This window comes from Astatotilapia calliptera, unplaced genomic scaffold (genome assembly GCF_900246225.1).
Source record: "Astatotilapia calliptera unplaced genomic scaffold, fAstCal1.2 U_scaffold_31, whole genome shotgun sequence".
Lineage (NCBI taxonomy): Eukaryota > Metazoa > Chordata > Actinopteri > Cichliformes > Cichlidae > Astatotilapia > Astatotilapia calliptera.
In genome coordinates this window covers 107,700-122,642 of record NW_020535769.1, presented here as the reverse complement: position 1 = coordinate 122,642, position 14,943 = coordinate 107,700, and the positions used below count along the sequence as shown (strand labels likewise).

The following is a 14,943-nucleotide window of genomic DNA, read 5'->3' as shown; positions in this document are numbered from 1 at the left end:
CCCAACATATATATATTTTTATAATTTATCACATGTCTTTTTACAAAGAAAAAAGTGATTCTACCACTTCTGTGTTTGAACCAATAGAAAGCTGGTGCTCAGAGGAAGAAGGCGGGCTTTACTTGGTGTCAGTGACAGAAATGAAAAAAAGCTCAAATGAGTGAGAAGGACGATGAAGGAAACATCTGTGCTGTGTCTGCTCTGTAAGTAGAATCTCTGTGTTTGTTTGAATTCTTGTACTTTGACTGTCTGCTCTCCTGATAACTGATGATGGAGGAGAAGACATGAAAAACAAATCAGGCTGAATTCAAGTTCAAAACACCATCTGTTCAGTGTGAGTAATTCTCATTTCTTTGATTTAGTTCTGTTTTGAACTAGTGATCTGAATTTATACCCTGCACCTCACTCGATGACAACTGAGACATGTTTCAGCTAATCCTTGATGGAATAAGTGGCTAACAAAATGAATGAATGGATTTTCCACCAGCTTCTTTCATTTTTTAAACACACTTTTACAGTTCTGAAAATGAGTAGCTATATCAGAGAGATGAGTTTGTGTGTTTCTCAGCTGTTTGTGTGGAGTTGTTCTTTATGTTCACCTCAAATCAACCTGAGTGTCATTTCTCTTTAGTTCTGGTCTCACTGCTGAGCTGCACAACAAACCAAGGTCAGTAACCTTCTTCTGTCACAGTTTGAACCTGATAAATGCTCACTGATATGACCTGATTGGGTTCATACTTAATAATAGAGCTCACATATAAATCTAGTTAGATGAAGGATTTCTTACAGTATTATAATTCTTGACAACATCAAACAGATCATCAGTTTTTCATTTTAACCCTCACAGCTCATCTGACTGTGAGTCCCAGCAGATCTCAGTTCTTCAAAGGAGAATTTGTGACTCTGAGCTGTGAGGAGGACGACAGCTCTGCTGGATGGACTCTGAGGAGAAACACAAGCAAACAACAGAGGACTCAGTGTGGAAGAGATGGGTGTGGAAAACCAGCTGGTTCTTCCTGTGACATCAGCTATGCGTACCCATGGGACAGTGGAGTTTACTGGTGTGAGTCCAGAGAGGGTCCCATCAGTAACATGGTTAACCTGACAGTCACTGGTAAGCTGAGTGTGTGGAGTTAGTGTTGATGAAGCTGTGTGTAAATGGATGAAATGCTGTAGTTTGTCTCTGTGTTGAGGTGGATCAGTGATCCTGCAGAGTCCTGTCCTCCCTGTGATGGAGGGAGATGACGTCACTCTGCTCTGTAAAACAAAGACCACTCCCTCCAACCTCCCAGCTGCTTTCTATAAAGAAGGCTCCCTCATCAGGGAGCAGCCTACAGGTCACATGACCATCCAGCATGTTTCCAGGTCTGATGAAGGCCTCTACAAGTGTGACATCAGCGGTCATGGAGAGTCTCCATCCAGCTGGATCACTGTCACAGGTGACACACTCACCTGTCTGTGTTTCTGCAGCTTTCAACATTCACAATGTGACGACAACTTAATGACTGTGTTTGCTTTATTTTAGGGGAACACACCACCACACCTCCACCTACATCCACACCTCCACCTACATCCACCTCACTCTGTGTATCTCAATATCAGCCTGATTCCTCTCCTTCACTCTCTGTGTTGTCATCTGTTGGATCAGTCATTTTTCTGATTCTACTGGTATTACTGGTTCTGCTTGTGAGACAATGTTTTTGTAGAAAAACTGAAGGTGAGACTGAGAATTTTCATTCAGGTGTTGTTTTGGTGAATAATGGTATAAGTTTTCACATTAATGTGATTTAATTTATTATCATTTTTTTCATGTGTATATTCTGTTTGTGCATGTTATCGATTCAAAGTTTGTGTTCTTTTTCAAATAATGGCATCATATTGTTTTATATTAATAGTCCAGTTACACTTTTTCAATTATTTATTGTTATTGAGTTTTTTGCTTTTAAACTTGGATCTTTTAAGCTGAACAGGACAAGCCTTTCGATGACATCACATACAGTAACGTCAGAATATCCGATTGTCAAGAAGAGATAGTCCAAGAAAGCAGAGGTAAGACTTTTTTGTCTTCTACTTATGTTTGTTTTTTGTTGGGTTTTTTTTTTTTTGTAAAACTAGATCACTCAGTGCAGTTTGGAAATTTTTTTATAATGTGAAGATCAATATAGAAGCAACACTTAGCATTGTAGGGTAGTGGAAGTTTGAATTTCTATGGGAGAAATTAGCAGGGAGCAGTCCAAAGGGAAAACAAGATATTGCATTACAAAGCCACACAACTATATTTCCATGATAAATAACAAAAATCCTCCTACGAAGTGCTTGGGAAAAATAAGAACTGAGATCATTTTTTGTACCATGCATGTTAAAATCTGGATATTTTAGCATGGGCTTCTCTCTAGACCGATTTATTTATAGAGATTCAAGTGGATATTAGTGGACCTGCAGTTTTTGGGATTTGAGGTTTCAGTCTCAGGATGGCTTGTTCTGTGTTCTTGTCGGAGGACCCCGATGCATTGATTAAAAAAAAAAGAAAGTACTCTGGATTGAGCCTTTTAGTGACATTATAATATTTTGTAAGTTTGCAATATTTAGTAGAAGTTAAATCTGCAGGGAGCTTTTTAAACCTTATTTTCTTGGAGAGTTAAAATTTTATTTAATTAATTAATTGATTAATTAATCTATGTTGTAAGATGCTGAGTTATACAGATGGTTGCTGAGTGGTAATATTTGTTTGTCGTGTACATTTTTAAAATTGGGTAACATCCTACATAGCAATGTAAGAGTAAGGGTATATATGAAATTGAAAGCCTATGACAACATGCTTTATGAGTGTAGTTTGGATCATGTGGACTTTGTTTTGACCTTCACCTCTTCAGGAGTGTAAGATTTGGTTTAGTCTGGTAATATCTTTATTTGAGGATATTATGGAGCATGTGAAGGATGATTAGTAAACACTTATTTGTAATTAGATAGTTGTAACACTAAAACAAAAACCCTGAAATCACAGTTGTGTTTTTTTCAAGAATGTATTATTATAGTTAAACTTTCCCATAATGAAAAAAAAAAATTATGTTCATTTTGTTCAAACAGCTTAACCAACTCACTCAGATGTAATCATCTTTCTATACACTCTCCCACTGTGCTTCATGAATGTTGTTCTTTGAATGTTGGACTATGTTGTGTGTGATCTGTGGTTTACAAAAGCTAACAGCTACGAGTCATCCAGCTTCCTGTTTCTCATTTAGAAAAGAGAGAGAAAAAAAACACAAACTATGCAACCTGCAACAATTTTACCACAGATGTTATAAAAAGAGGAAGGACCATAAAGTTTTTTGACATATTTCCTATATACAGTGGCTTGCAAAAGTATTCCCCCTTGAACTTTTCCACATTTTGTCACATTACAGCCACAAACATGAATCAATTTTATTGGAATTCCACGTGAAAGACCAACACAAAGTGATGCACACGTGAGGCTGAATAATTACGCACACCCCACTTTTCAGTTATTTATTTGTAAAAAATGCTTGGAATCATGTATGATTTTCATTCCACTTCTCACGTGTACACCACTTTGTGTTGGTCTTTCACGTGGAATTCCAATAAAATTGATTCATGTTTGTGGCTGTAATGTGACAAAATGTGGAAAAGTTCAAGGGGGAATACTTTTGCAAGCCACTGTAGAACACCAGTATGAGGTAAATGAATGAAATGAATGTAGATCAAAATCTGATGGTACTTTTCTGTGTTCATATTTCCATCAGTGTGAACAAGATCTCAAACAAGGTTAAAATGCAGCCTGGACAATGAAAGAGTCCCCACCATGAGCTACAGATGGCTGTGGACAATCTTTTGTACTTCTCTCCTGACGTCCTACATACATACTGATGATGATTTGCTTGTGTAACGTGACATACCTCAGCCTTTAGCTCTTGCTCCGCTTCCTTAAGAATTGTTTCTTGGCAACCATCAACTGAAGAACCACACAACACTAGTTCATCATTTGAGTTATGCAGTTAGGTGTCTTTTCATACTTGAATTAAAAAATATATATTCTGGAAATGGTCAGCTACGTTGAGTGGATTGAAAAGGATGTGTAAAAATAGCAGCCATTGTCCAAAGAAAAACGTTGAAAGACCTTAAAAAAAGTCTGGAGAAACATTGTTCAAGAGCATTTGAAAACATTACATGAAAGTCTGACTCATCGGAAGTAAAATATGAAAAAATGACGGGTGATTCGAGACTTTTGCAGTGTTGTAACTGTTTTGTTGTTGCTGTTGTTTGTATTTTTGTGTGTGTGCATAAAGAGTTCTGCTAGAGCAGCAGTTTCAATCAGCTCTGCTATCACTTGTACTGCCTGCACTGACATTCTCTGTGTGTTTCATTGTGCAGAGAGTGATCCAGCTGCAGTCTCTCCAGCAGTGAGAACAGAATACGTCACTTATGGGCAAATCATCATCAAAGACAAGAAAAAAAAGTCAGGTACAGCTGATCTTCATTTTCTCCATCATAGCCAGTTCAATCTCTAAATTGTAAACTCAGAATGCTACAAGCTTTGTGTAATGTTCATAATATCCACCATCCTAGTCTGCTCACATATTGATTAACACCTATGAAAACATTTGGAAAGTTTTACTTGTTTTCGTATTGGCTGCTGTAGAAAGTCAGAATCTCTCCAACCATTCTTACACCAGGATCCTGGAAGTTATATTTCACTAGCCAAATTTCCTGTCAGCACAAGGAACTGAAATTACGTGCGCACACACACACACAGTTAGTTTTGCCATGTATATACACTACAGGTCAAAAGAACAATCCAGTTTTTCCAGATTTATTGAAAATTCTCCACGTTAATGTCTCATTGCACTCTAAAATGAAATGAAAGCATTGTACAAAAAGACAACTGGAATTAAACAAGAAATTATAGAATTTATATTCTAAACCTCTGACTCATCAAAGTAGCCGCCTTTCGCAGATATAACAGCTGGGCACACGCATGTCATTCTCTCTACAATAGAAATCAAATATTCTTGAGAAAGTTCTTCCCATATATGTTGCAGAAGTTCCCATTAATGTGGCACTTTTAGGTTGCGTTGCTTTCACTCTTCTGTCCAGTTCATCCCAAAACAGCTTGAATGGGTTTCAGTCTGGAGACTGTGCTGGCCACTCCATGTTTTCAAGCCTACCATCTTCTTCTTTTTCCTGAGGTAGTTCAGGCATAGCTTGCACTAATGTGTTGGGTCATTATCTTGTTGTAGGATGAACCACTGACCAACTAGACACATACCAGAGTGTATGATGGTCTGTCTCACTTCTGTTGTTATTTGCTTTTTCTTGCCATTTTCGTAGCAACACACTACTTTCTGCAGCACAATACTGTTCAGCTGATGCATGTATGGTACCATAATCTGTTCCAGCACTTCTTTTATGTTGGAGCACAAACATAAAAACACAATTACTTACTCCTGGTTCCCAATAACCTTGTTGTTGACACCGTTAGGTTCCCCCAGCTGACAGAGGCCCCCTGAGATCAACAAAGGATGCTGTTTAGGTGTTTAGGCTGTCTTCCTCCCAGCTCATCTCTGTGTGCTCGGTGCGTCTAGAATCCTACCCAGTGTCCCATGTACCGCATGACTCCTGGAAAGGCTAAATAGAGGGGTCATCCTGAGAAATCCAATGTAGGAATTAGAGATGGACCGATCCGATATTACGTATCGTATCGGTCCGATACTGACCTAAATTACTGGATCGGATATCGGAGAAAAATAAAAAATGTAATCCGATCCATTAAATATCAGGAAAGCACCTCACAAAACTTGCAACACGCCGTAACTCGCCTCAGAACGTTAGCACGTCGGAGCAGCATGCATCACGTGATAGAGCGGCTGTGGCATGTGGGACCTGTCAGTGGTCTGGATAGCATGTGGAGCTTCGCTAGCAACCTGGCATTTCATCTCCGACAAAGTTATCCCCGAGAGAAGTAAAGCAAGTGTGTAAGTCCATCTCTGAATGTTTGTAAAGCATTCCTGCGTTAAGCTTAACAAACGACTGCCTCTTCTTGCTGCTACTTCAATCATGAAACTGCTTAATGATCAGCTGATCGGCTTTTCTGTCGCGAGTCTGTCTCTTTTGTTAGTTTTTGGCCCACTTCGCACCAGAAAGAGGAAACCAGTGGCTGAACAACAGCAGCACGTTGAAGCTTGATAAGCTGTTGTTAGAATGTATTTAATATTACTTTCTACACCAGGATCTTTTTCTACGCAGCTGACGGCTGGTAACTGTGCAGGGGCGGATCTAGCAAAGTTTAGCCAGGGGGGCCGATAGGGCATTAACAGGGAAAAGGGGGCACAAAGACATACTTTTCTTTCTTATTCTCATTTAAAATGTCGAGCTTTTAATAAATAATTATCTGACACCCAAAGTTTTAATCTGATGTAAAATGAATTGAAGTCCATTACTGTATATAGTAACTATTAAGTCTAATATATATACCCTAGTAAGCTATAGTACTTTTTACTTTGGGAAGGTACCATCTGTGCAGTCTGCAATTTTGTTGAAGAAAGATGTTGAATCTATTTAATATTTCTTGAAAAATAATTGATTTCTGTGCATTTTTTTCACACTGCATCAAATTAAGGTTGATTACGTCGATTAGGCATCATGAGGTGGAGCGTGAGGGGTGGTTCCCTATTTTTTATTTCTTTATTTTTGTTATTGCTGGGAGTTGGAACCCTATTAGTTAGGTTGCTTAATATTTATGCTAAGTACTCTTTAAAATACCAGAATAGGGAGGATGGTGTAGGTTTAAGTTTATTAGATTGATCAGTATTGCTGAACTATGAAATATTTTTTTTTTGCATACAGGTATAGCAGAATAGCTTTAGTGTAGTTGTTGTTTTAAACTTGAGTATGAACTTATACAAAATGCAGCAAGATATTTAAAAAACAATTTTGTTGATTAAAAAACACTATATCGGATTCAGGCAGATATCCAAATTTATGATATCGGTATCGGACATAAAAAGTGGTATCGTGCCATCTCTAGTAGGAATTAGTAGCACCAGCTTTCAAGGCTTGATCAACCTCCATTGCTGCAGAACAGCTTTTAATTGTTAATCCGTTTTGTGTTCCCTGAAACAAAGTCCTTTTACATAATACTGAAATTATTTTTCAGTTTTTATGGGTAACCTTACCTTACCCAAACCTTACGTCAAAATCTTACATCTTTTTTTCTAAAACAGCTGAATTATGGTTTCCAAAACAAACATAAAATAATGAAAATTAGATCTTTGCTGTGGCACCAGGACAGTGTGTGAGTCAAAACTGACGACAGTGCATGTGATGAATGAGCATAGCACATGTAACTCATTATTCTTAGTGTCATGTTTGGTCTCAGTTGACTCTCTTTACTCAGGTAGAGTGTGACTCCTTCAACTCAGGCACTTGTGTTTTTTGGATTCTGGAGCCACATTACGTTACGTTACTGTAACTATGAGACATTCAAACTCTCCATTAAAGCAAATAATTATTTTCTAACCTAGTCCTACATTTAAAACCACAGCAGCTTCTTCCTGTTATTGACTTTAGCTGGTGTGAAGCTCATAAAATTCTCATTGCTGTGTGTTCTGGTTTGGCTAATAATAGTGATAGGTGAGAAGCTGTTGCTTCTCTGCCTTGTGGTGAGGTGACTTGCATCAGTCTGTGCTAAAAAAAAAAGAAAATAATATCATTGTGGTATTTGACCTTCCTTTTTCACAAAACACCCACCCAGTTCAATGTGGTCATTCTGTGTTGCCTTGCAGAGGTATTCAGATGAGATAACTGTGAAAAATTGTTGCAGTTATTAAATTTAACTGACACTTCTAAAATAAATAATCCCTCAGCTCTGTGTTGTATCTAAAATTAGACAGAGGCTTGTTTTTTTGTTGTTGTTTTTTTTAGTGATCATGTTTAGAAGAGCAGAACATGTTCATATCAGGCAGGGTCGATCAACCATAGCACACTACAAAATAATTACATTATAGTATAATATAATATATTATAAAATGTTTTAGCATTATTTGATACACATAGATACTCAATAACCCAGCGCAGGACCATCTGTGATGAACTGGCAGAGTCTGAACAGTGCCAGTGGCATTTATGTACAACCTCAGTGTGTCAGTACACTTTGAGTAATACACAAATAACAAATTGTGGTAATCAGAAGTGGTAAAGCATACAGTATGCTGCAATAATATAACAGTACTATTGCAGCTGCTCTACTTACAGAAATGTATATGTACTTTACTCTGCAGAGAGCGATCCTGCTGCAGTGTACTCAGGAGTGAGAACAGAAGACATCAATTACGGACAAATAGCCTTCAGACCAAAGAGGAAAAAAGGTAAAGCTGCTCTGCATCTTTGAACTTGTACTTATACAATGCTATTCATTTATACAATTTAAGGCAATAAATTAAGATGATAAAAGATCTAAAGTCGCTTCAAAGTGAATTCAGTCTGAATTTGAACTCTAAAGACAGCAATGCTCATCATGGTCTAAAAAAACTAATGTAAGACTATCATGGACATAACATAAAAATACAAACAAAAAAATACTATTATGACCAAATGGCCTGATCAACAGTCCAGTGTACTTTTAAAAAGAAGGACTGCATCGACCAGCCCAACAGCACCAAAAGACCTGAAAGACCACAGAAGACAATTAAGGTGCTCGTGTCAAATTTGGAGTTGCTGATTCTCAACACAGCTACTTCATACTGAGCTGCAAATCCCTCTAATGCACACTGGAGGTTACCAACAGATGAGGCCAGAAGAACCACATCATAATAGAAAGGTCATACCAAGGCCACCAAAGCAGAAACACTCCACCTCTTAGCTTCACCCAGAAATTGTATCCATAAATGTTAGGAACAGAATCAGTGGTGAAGTGCAGCCATGACAGATTCCAGTTGGAATTCACGAGGAATTAAAGATCTCGTGAATTGGGCCATCTGTCAGACACAACCAATACTTACCAGAGATTTGGGTGTGCCTGGTTTGTCCAGCATCCTCCCCACTACCTGGTCCAACTTAGCATCAGGTAGTGATCACTTGACAGCTCTGGTCCTCTTTTACCTGAGTGGAGAGACTGTGGTCCAACAACAAAACACCCCTTGGGTTCAATCCTACTCTGGAAGCAGCCAAGGAGAAAGGTGCTCATGGGGGAACTGGAGCTTAACCCATAGGGCCCAGTAACACATAGTCTGAACGAAACATGTGGACCTGCCCTCTGCTGGGTCTATCACTCACATCAGGGCCAGAGGTCCTGCCAGTCCAATCCCTGATTAATCTGGCTTTAAGAGCAGGGACATACTGTGGAAATGTGTTTATGCAGAGGTGTGGACTCGAGTCACATGACTTGGACTCGAGTCAGACTCGAGTCATTAATTTTATGACTTTAGACTTGACTTGAAAAAATGTTGTAAGACTTGTGACTTGACTTAGACTTTTACACCAATGACCTGGGACTTGAATTGGACTTGAACCGGTTTACTTGAAAAGACTTGATATTTCACCCCAAATATAAAATGTAACATGCATATAGAGATTGAAAATGTGATGTCATTCTGGGGTAGAACCACAAAGGATTCTGGGAACTCGTGGCAAGTGGTACTAGCGCATGCAGGCTTTTAATTGAAATCAGTCACACAGCGATAAAAAGAAACACAAAAAATGGCAAGAAGCTGTTGTATTATTAACTGCAATAGCCGGTCACATGACAGCCACGGGAAGCCGACGGGTAAAGAAATCGGTTGTTATCGGATTACGACGTTTAAGAGAAATTGTTCGAGCCATGTTTCCGAAGTAACAAAGAGGCGACGGATGGCCTGGATTGCAGCCATTCAAAGATCAAATATAACGTCCCAGAACCCTCCAGCTCACAGGTTAGTCTGCTCCAAGCATTTACACGAAGGTCAGTGTTTTTAAATAGTGAATTGTCCTGACACAATATTGTGTTTCGCTTCTGTTATTACCATGGTACACTGACAAAAACATATACTTTTATTCACAGGGTAAAACAGTTGTTTTTTGTATCACTAATTGCCCAGTACGATTACAGCATACAGTATTATTGTCACTGCTACATTTCTGTAACGCGTACCAGAAATTATTTCCACTACTAATTAATTACCGTTGAGCTCAAAGGTCCTATTAATAAACGGTTAAGGAATGTGTATTTATGAAGACAATTTGTGAGACTGGTAAACTTATGATACGTACGATGGTCTTTCGTTCTACACGGTGCATTTCAAGGTCCTGCACCCATCCGTCGGTAAACTGTACCTGGGCTTGTTGCAGTGACCTGAAGTTACTAAACTTCATGAGTGTATGCACTCACTCCAAGAACCGTATGATTATAAATATGCATATAAATATGCTACGATGAGATAGCTGACTTCATCTAACTAGCAAATGTTGTCCAGGCTACGTTGGTGATGCAGTTTTTTTTAATATGTATGATATTTTTGTCATGCGATTTTAAAGCCGGTCCTACATCCAAGAATAACATGCAGCTTATCTCAGAACTGTCGGTGAAAATTATTCTTGGAGCTAGGTTTAATTGAGCTGCATTTTAAAGAGGTGCAATTTCACAATTTGTGTATAATTTCTAAGTTCACTATTTTGTCATGTGTTGAGAAAAACACAGATTTAAAAATTACATGGTCTAATATTTACATTTAGCATAACTGCAACATTATTTTTTCGTTTTTTTTAAAGACTTGAAAGGACTTGAAATTCAAAATTTCAGACTTGTGACTTTACTCGGACTTTCACACCAGTGACTTGAGACTCGACTCTGACTTGCCTGACATTACTTGAGACTTGACTTGTGACTTGAGGATAAAGACTTGAGACTTACTTGAGACTTGCAAAACAATGACTTGGTCCCACCTCTGTGTTTATGTTCCCAGTAACATCACTCTTCTTTGTATTTATGCCTGTTGACTCATGTTTCCTCAGCAGTGATTTTGTTTCTTTGCACAACAAATATACGTTTGTTTTATGTGTGTTTCTCACGTGGTTACGTGATCACGTGGTGGAATTCACCAAAATGTCAGATGCAAAATTTGACTTGTTCTGGTTTGGTTGCGGCTAACATGTCTGCTTTCAGTCACAGTAATTTGAACATTTGATCTCACTAACAGAGAATTGTTTGGGTTTTGGTTTTTTTTGACATTTTACAATTATGTTTAATTAGATTGTGTAGTCATAAAGAAAAATGGAGGATTACTCATTAAAAGTTACTTATAAAAACTCCTCACTGTATAATTTCCCCCTTCATTGCAAATCACCACCCATATTGTACACTTAAATTCTGAAATTATCTTTGATAAAGTTAATGCTTTTGACATCTTGACAGGTTGACCACATACATTCATCTTGCTGATTATGATCATTAAATGTTATTTGATTGGGAAGATTGAGTTTAACATTTTTCTGATACAGACCATGAGACTGATGAGCTGCACTGAGTTTAAAGCTGTTTGCTTATTTGCAAAACACTACACAGTTCTACCATACTCATTTAAATGAAACCAATACTGATAAAAGGCTAAAAACCAAACATTTTTAAAATCATGAGTTCATTTATTATACAGGAAAAAAGCCATCCAAGCCTAACTGGCCCTGTGAAAAAATGCTGAATATATATTTTTAATTTCTGCCACACTGCAGGGTTTACCAGTATGTATGGTCTCTAACATTATGCCAAAGCATCCTAAATATAATTAAAATAAATTATGACTATGCCACCCCATAATATCTTTCTTTATTTTGTCTATTGAGAGATGGAATTGCTGCTGCGAGTTTGAATCATTGTCATGCTCCACAATCCAAGTGTGCTCGAGCTTCAGGACATCAACTGATGGTTTTCTCCTGCAAAATGTTCTGATAGAGGATAATTCATTGTTCCACCAATTAAGCAGCAAAGCAGTCCCAGACCGCCACACTAGCATCACCAAGTCTGACTGCTGGTATGATGTTCTGCATTCACGGAGTGTTTAGTTGACATTGGACCATTATCAAAGATGATTTAATCTGGGAAATTAAATCTGGCAGCACTGGTTTCAGTCAGTTCCTCCTGTATTAGGTCAGTTTAAATACCCAGGAAATGGGACTTTGCTTGAAGCTAACTACTAGCGTTAGAAGGTTAGCAGTAGGTTTAACGTTCATCATGTTCACCATCTTCTCAGTATGCTAACATTTGGTGATTTGGATGATGATGAGGAAATGATGACGAGTTTCAAAGGTTTTTTCACTATAATCCTGGAGCTGTCACTATGAGACGTATGAAGACATGAACGGAAAAGTCTAGAGATCCTTAACTGAGTGCACCGAGCCTCTGAAACTGTCCTTTAATAGAATGAATCAACCTTTTTTTGTGAACATTTTTAAAGTTCTGCATGTAAAACCACAGTAGCTACTTCCTGTTTACCCCAGTTAGTCTGAAGCTGGTGAGAATTGTCTCTGCTGTGCGCTCTGGTTTAGCCAATAGCAGTGTTCATGCAGTGAGAACCTGCTTGCTTTGTGCTTTGTGGTGAAGTGCATCAGTCTGCATTGAAAGAAGATGGCAGCTTTGTGGTCGCCCACCTTCCTTTTCACAAAAATACCCCCCAGCTCTTTCTGGTCATTTGTTGTTTTACAGTACAGATGCTTTGAGAAGAGAGCTCTAAACATCTGCTGCGGTTTATGCAACCTGTCACTTCATCTAACCGAATGCTTAGATTAAGCTAATGCAATGATAAGAATAGATAAGTATAATTCACTTTAATTGGCTGGTCAAAAAGAAAATCCTTGACTCTGGGTAGCGCATAAAATGGCGGCGAAGACTTGTTTTTTCATTTTCTTTTTTTAGTGCTGCTGTTTGTGATCTGCTCAGCCTGTTAATCTTAGGGTGGAGTGAGAAAGAAGAAGCTGGCTGTGTCTGAGCTGGTTCCCTTTGAAGTCTGAACTGGGACTGTGTGTGATGCAGAGAGGTGGAGACTGGAGGGCTTGATTGAACTACAAAGCTTGTAGGCTAATCATGTTTCCTGTTGTTTTGTTTGTTTGTTTTTAATAACTGTGTGTGTTTGTGTTCAGACTGTAAACCAGAGCCAGATGTCGTCTACTCTTCACTGAAGTAGTCCACCAGTCCAACCATTGATGTCCAGCTGCTGGTCTCTAACTGGTCCCCCAGCACCTCCACAGACACATCCATATGTTGAAAAGATTTCTTTTTGATGTTTTGTGTCTTTTATTTCACTTATTACATCCTCCTCCACTTACAAATTCAGGGTTGCAGTGGGACTGGAGCCTATCCCAGCTGCCGTAGGACAAGACTCAGGGTACACCTTCAGCAGGTCCCCGTTCTTGCAGGGCTAACACAGAGAGAGAATTTAGACTCATCAACTAACTTAACCCCACTAACTGCATGTTGTTGGGCTGTGGGAGGAAGCCAAAGTACCTGCAGAGACCCACACAAACGCAAGGAGAACATGCAAACTTCAACATCAGCGATATTAATATAAATATTTTAATATATCTTATGTTGTCAGTAACTTTACTGTTATTTCCATTCTTGTTTGTTGGATCCAGCTCGTGTTCTCATGGCAGCGATCTGATTTCTTATTAAACTTTTGTTCTCTTGTGTGTTTCTCACGTGGTTCTGTGGGTTTCATTGAGTTGTCAAGTGACAAATGTGAACAGTTCCGATTTGGTTGTGGCTAACCGAAACACTCAGTGCTGCAGTCAGTACAGTCAGTTTGAAAAGGAGTTAACTTGAACATCGGTGTATAACCATAGACAGTTTTTCATTGTATTACATTACAACAGTTTTTCATCAAATGATATAGACGAGAACAAACACAGTGCTGCTAGTAGAAAATCATTAATTGACTGTTTATTGTTATTGTTATCAATTATTACTATTATTATTATTATTATTATTATTATTATTATTATTACTATTATTATTATTATTAGTAGTAGTAGTAGTAATATTGCTACTCCCCCTGGGAAACATTCATAGTATCTGTCTCTATACTTTGAAATGAAAACAAAAGACTTTAGTTTTTGTCTGATAAACTAATAATAAACTAATAATTCATGAACATGTGACTCAGACTTCATACTTTTATGAAGTATAATGAGAGCACATTATAATGAAGCACATTTCCTGACCCAGCACAGAGCCCCTCCTCTTAAACCTGTCACTGAAGCTTGAAGTGGCCGTGCTGATTGTCTATTGTCATCTACTGTTAAAACTAGGTCACACAGCGGGGCAGCCTTTAAATTTATATTTATACATTTTAAATGACATTAATGCCACTAACTGGAGAGGTTTCATTTCTCTTCTGACCTGAAAGCATCTCAGGATGACTTCACAGTAAATACATTTGGACAAAAGCCAAAGTAACAGTCCGTAAAATCCTAAAAACAAGTGACCTCATTTCATTTGTTAGCACTCAGTTTAAAGCAGCACACAGTCAGAGACCTGAAACAGCAACAGGAAATAAAATGAGAGCAGCACCACAAACACATAAAAAGACAGACGGCACGAGGTTTAACCAGTGACTTTGCCTCAATACCAAACAGAAAATCCCTCTTTTATTTAGTACAGATTAATTACTGAATTACAGGAAAGAAAAATAGAATTAAATAGATTCCATGACCCCAAATTATTGATTCATAATCATAACAATAATTATAATAACAATAGTAGTAGTAGTAATAAACTTCTCAGATCAGTGTTACATTTAACCTGGTCACAAAGCCCAAACGCTCTGATGCTCACAGTGTTTATTTAATCCCATCATGAAAACATACTTAAGTGAAAATAGTTTTTATCCACAGTTAATTAAAATAAAACAATGTCATCTTATCAGGAAGTGCAAATCCTCACTGTTTTAAGTGTGCTGTGGAAGT

The 14,943-nt window shown here is 38.0% G+C and overlaps 1 long non-coding RNA gene across 1 annotated transcript; it reads left to right on the top strand.

The window, feature by feature from the left end:
• Positions 1-4,396: 4,396 nt before the first annotated feature.
• LOC113018012 (uncharacterized) lies at positions 4,397-13,437 on the top strand. The gene is made up of 3 exons (XR_003271656.1): positions 4,397-4,479; positions 8,295-8,381; positions 13,120-13,437. It is a non-coding gene; the product is annotated as an uncharacterized LOC113018012 (long non-coding RNA).
• Positions 13,438-14,943: the final 1,506 nt, after the last annotated feature.